This window comes from Arachis stenosperma, chromosome 8, assembly GCF_014773155.1.
Source record: "Arachis stenosperma cultivar V10309 chromosome 8, arast.V10309.gnm1.PFL2, whole genome shotgun sequence".
NCBI lineage: Eukaryota > Viridiplantae > Streptophyta > Magnoliopsida > Fabales > Fabaceae > Arachis > Arachis stenosperma.
Genome location: NC_080384.1, coordinates 50,456,179 through 50,461,909, shown reverse-complemented (window position 1 = coordinate 50,461,909; position 5,731 = coordinate 50,456,179). Strand labels below are relative to the sequence as shown.

The window sequence follows — 5,731 nt, the reverse complement described above, 5'->3', positions numbered from 1 at the left end:
ATACCATATTTCAAAGACGGTACATACTACTCACTGTTTCAAAAATAAACTTACACTTAATTTATGTTGGATATTTTTTTTACTAAATTGATAAAAAGATAATGAAAAAAATAAAAAATAAAATTTAGGAAAACTAATACATACTGTGAATTAGAGACAAAAAAAGAGTACTCTTTTTTATCATGAATTTTATATATACTTTTAACATTTATTCTCAATTAATTAAAACAATAAATATGTACTCTTTTTATACTATTTCAACTCATGCATCTTCCGGTTACAAAAAAACTAATGCATCTTTGGTTACTCAATGCTAAATTTACTAAAGATACGGAAAAACTGAACAATAGTCTGAACATGTGAAAGAGTTCTTTCGATTTTCTAGTGAGTGGGAAGTTATTTTTTTCCGTCCAAAATTTCACTTGTGTTATTGTAAACGTTCATTTGAATTTATTTCAGTCACGTAATTGAAATTTTTAATTTAAATTAATAGTTAACTCTAATAAAAAAATATAAAATTATAATTATATATCATATTTCAAAGACGGTATATACTAATTAGGATTATGAATTTTGACTCGGATTTAAAAAAATAAAAAAAATTACCGGGAAAAAAAATTAAAATTTTGTAACTATTTCAAAAATAAACCTACGTTAACTTATGTCGGATATTTTTTTATTAAATTAATTAAAAAAATAAAAAAATAGAAAAATAAAATTTTAAAAATTAATACATATTGTGAATTAGGGACAAAAAAAATATACTTTTTTTTATCATGAATTTTATATTTTTATCATTCATTCTCAATTAATTAGAGTTATAAATATGTGCTCTTTTTATATTATTCCAATTAATGCATATCTTATCAATTGAAAATGGCTGGGAATGAGAGAGAAAAAATTATCGACAAACTAGATAAGTTTACACCCTTAAAAATTGAAATTTATTATTAAGGTTTAAATTTGGAAAAAGAAGGAACTGCATATAAAATTTTTTAAAGGGATGGAAGGAAACACTAGAAGCGCGTAATTTGAAAGTAAACATCGTTTGATTTCGCCACGGTAAGCATTGGTTTTGTGGCAATTGAGAGAATCCAATTCAAATTGGCCACAGACAAACAAGAACGTGGGAAACTTTCGCACAATTTAACCACGGAAAAGTAAAACGTTGCAAGTGATTACAACGATCATAGAAATTTGCCACTGTTTCTTGTTCGTGAGTATTTTTTCGTGGTAAACTATCGTGTTTCTGGTAGTGTTATATCAATCGGGCAGTACATGTTTCTTAAGTAACTTTTTTTTCCTCGAAATGTCGCCACCTAGAAAAATGACATCGAATGTGAAAAAAATTGTCAAACAGCAACCCAGGCAACCAGAAAGGCAAGGGAATCAAAGTGAAACTTTGTCATGCAAAATATTGTTCATAAGATATACATGGAAGGAACATTCATTTTCAAAATAGAGAACACGATAGAGAAAACCTGAACATGTTAAAGAAGAGACTTGACACCATCAGAATTCAAATTGCAAATTATTTAAGCCTCCTTATTTGCTAAATAGTGGACTCGATACTCTTGGATTCAGAGTTCAAATATAAAGGACCAACTATATCAAAGTAGTCCTCAAACTCTCTTGAGTGACCACTTCAGTCCCGGATCTTTGTTTATTAAACTGGTAGTTCCTAAATTTAAAAACTACGAGATAGATCAGTCCTTAAAACTTACAAAATGAGATATTTAAGTCTCTCCTCTAAACAACCAAAACTCACAAAAAACAATTGATCTGTCTTACAGTTTGTAAGTTTAGGGACTAAAGTGCCCATATAGAAAAATTTTACTCATATCATATCAGCCCCTTCAGCTTACAGTATGGACAATGCTCATTTGTCAACACTGATAATTCAGCTTAACTATGAAGAATGGAAGCTGAAAAACTTGAACCACTCACTTTTTTTTGGAAAGAAAAAGTTCAACACTCGAAGTGATAATGGTTGCCATTGATGCCAATAATGTTGAAGAAGCCATGGTTATTGTCTGTGTATTTTTGTGTACTTTTATGTATTCTTGAAAATCATGATAATGACTTAAAAATTTGAGTTACGTGGAATTTGAAAAAAATTGAAGTGAAGTTCGCTAGGAGTTAGGGAACTCTATAAAAAAAATATAGAGTTCACTGGAAGTGCGACAAATTCGCCCTAAATAAAAAAATCATATTTAAAAAGTTAAAGCTAAAAAATCATGTATAAGAAAATAATTAATTTTTTTATTTTATTTTTTAAAAAAAAATCTTCTAAAAATATCATATACCATTGTAATTTTTTAATAAATTTTGTTAATAATTATTTTTAAAAAATGTGTCTTGACAGGTTATTTCTCAAAGAATACGAAGAATTAGGTTATAAACGCAAGTGGAAAAGAATTTCTGAAGATTATGTCAAAACAAAAATGCAAAAATAAGTTGCTAGTCATGCACAAAAATTTCTGAAAAAATTAGCTGGAGAAAACAGAAGAAAGAACATTTGTGAGGGATCATAGTAAGTTATCTTCTTGTTGATCGAAAAATATTTTCGATATAAATGAGTTGGATCGAAAAGAATTAAGTGTAGTTTCTCGAAAAGACACGCGCATGAGTATGAAGTTGGAAGTAATTAGCGCTGATTTGGATTTCGATTGTTTTGTTGATCGAGTAAGCTAAATCGAGTAGGAGACTCGATTCGAGAAATTGAGTAAGGCCTTCGAAAAACTGGTCGAATAGTTATAGAAATGGGAATGTTAGTGGCTTCTATCACACGAGGAACACATGTGGAATATCTAAAATCACGCAGTGGGAACGATTACCAAGAGTGATTGTATTTTAAATTTGTAATTTTTATTTAATTGTAATTAATTGTAACTTAATTATCCGTTATGTAAGATAGCCTATAAATACTAGGAAGTATTAGGGAATAAGAGTTGGAACTTTGACTCAGAAAACACACTCTAGCATTCTCACATCCTAGGAAATTCCTGAGTTTACGATCGAGTTACATTTTCGGTAGGGTTCCTTCCATCTTTTTCTTTCTTTCAATTTATTTTTCTGTAAATTTAACATTTCAATTAATCATATTTACCAAGTGTTCTTCACTTTCTTTGTCTAATTTATCTTTCTGCATTTCATTCCTTATGTTAAAGTCCTTTGATCTAATCGAAGGTATTTTTATTGTTCTTTTTTAATTTTAATGCAAACCTTTCCATTTACCATCTATTTAGTTTTCAAAACTTCAATTTCTAAGTCTCATTTATCAATTTACAAATTTACTTTATCTTTATTTTCAACATTTGTCTAATCGAAGACGCTTTGATGCACTTTTAGAAAACTGGTACTCACACAGATGAGTAGGTTTCGCTCCCAGACCACTAGATATCGAACCACCATCGATTTGCTAAAAATTGACAAAACAAATTAGCACGCTCGGTGGGACAGTTTTAAATCGAAGTGTGTCAACATAATTATTTTTCCAGTAATCTCTTAGTGTATGCGATTACGAAGTGGGAAGATCATTCACATGGCTGAGAATTATCAAATGTGAATGGTGGTTCATCCACCAATGATAGCATACCAGTATCTATACAACAAGCCGACGTATCTTCACATTCGGAAGGTGCAATTGGAACTGAAAATATAGCCGTTACGACTATTCAAACTGGAAATGTTAGACGTAATACTCGTCCACGTGGCCCATGCATAGTAATGGGGGGCACTTTTCCCACTCTCATTTCATTTTTTTAAACCTATATATATATAATATGTCCTATTTTAATTTTTAAATGACCCCACTACAAATAAATTAAATCCAATTATTAAAAGTTCCAAATTCATTTTTATCTTTCTATCATTTTGACTATTAGTTAACCTAATCAAATTTAGTCTTCTTCTATTCTCAAATCCCAGCCGTCACTCATTTATTCTCTTAAACCCCCTTCTTAGTTTTATATTTTCAACCTTCTTTTTTTATTCCTTGTCTAGTGGTCATCTTCTCTTCATCAAAAGGTAAATTTTAAATTCTCTATTTTGTTTTATATAGCTCTCTATGACTCTATGTATCTTTGAATTTTATTGTTTCTCTTTTTGATATTTTTAATTGTAAATTTTAATTCAAACAATTATAGTTTAGGTATTAATCTATTTTCTTTATTCTCTTCATGAATTTATATATTTTATTTTATTTTCAAATTAGTGATCCTTATTATTTATTTGTTTATCTTTCGTTCTATTCTATTATATGTAATTATGTTGTATATAAATTTTTAAAGTGAATTAATCAATTTAGACGAGAAGAAGTTAGACGAGCTTATTTGCAAAAAGGTCCTTGTCAACCAAGAGAGACATGATTTTCCACAAACATATTTTGGAACTTCTCTCCGTAGATTCAATGTTGATTGGTTTGATGAATTTGGCAATTGGTTGGAATATAGTATTTTAAAATATGTTATTTTTTGTCTCTGTTGCTATCTTATGAAATCTGATGGTGCAAGTGGTGATGCTTTTGTAAAAGATGACTTTTCAAATTGGAAAAAGAATGAGCGATTATAAACACATGTTAGAAATCATGATAGTACTCATAATCAAATTCGAAGAAAATGCGAAGCACTCATGAAGCAAAAGCAACATATTGAAGTTGTTTTTCAAAAACATTCAGACTAAACTAAAAGAGATTACCGAACTCACTTAACAGCAACAATTGAGTGCATTAGGTTCTTATTGCGACAAGGATTGGCTTTTCGTGGTGATGATGAATCACACAATTCAAACAATCAAGGTAATTTTTTGGGACTTCTTGACTTTCTTGCTCAACATAATACAGAGATTGATCGTATTTTCAAAAATGCTCGTGGAAACCTTAAACTAGTAATACCTAAAGTTCAAAAAGATATTGTTAGAGCTAATGTAAGTGAAACTACTAAAGTTATTATTGATGATCTTGGAGATGATTTATTTGCTGTTTTAGTTGATGATGCTCGAGACATTTCTGTTAAAGAGCAAATGGTTGTTTGTTTGCGGTATGTGAACAAAGAAGGGATTGTAATGGAGCGATTTCTTGACCTTGTCCATGTTTCTAGCACAAATGTGTTGTCGTTAAAAGTAGCTTTGGAATCTTTATTAGCAAAGCATAATTTAAGCCTAGCAAGGATACGTGGACAAGGTTACGATGGAGTTAGTAATATGTAGAGAGAATTTAATGGTTTAAAAAGTTTGATCTTGAAAGAAAAAGCTTGTGCTTTTTATGTTCATTGTTTTGCTCACCAACTTTAATTAACACTTGTGGTTGTTGCAAAGAAACAGGTCAAAATTGCACTACTTTTTAATTTTCTTGCTAGTTTGTGCAATATTGTTGGAACTTCTTGTAAACGTAAAGACATGCTTCATGAAAGTCAAATACAAAAGACAATTGTTGCATTACAAAATTGAGATGTTTCTAGTGGACGTGGCTTAAATCAAGAAACAACATTGAAAAGGGTATGTGATACTTGATGGGGCTCACATTATGATACAATACTTAGCTTGATTGCTATTTTTTCTTCGGTGATAGAAGTTCTTGAAGTCATTGAGGAAGATAGAAATAATCCAGAACAAAGAGTTGAAGTATGTCAATTATTGAATCATATTCAATTTTTAAATTTGTATTCAATTTATATTTAATGAAAAGTATATTAGGAGTTACTAATGAGTTGTCTTAAGCTCTACAAAGAAG

General features: G+C 29.6%; 1 pseudogene; it reads left to right on the top strand.

The window, feature by feature from the left end:
* The first annotated feature begins 2,762 nt into the window (after window positions 1-2,762).
* On the top strand, window positions 2,763-5,448 carry LOC130946157 (uncharacterized; annotated as a pseudogene).
* Window positions 5,449-5,731: the final 283 nt, after the last annotated feature.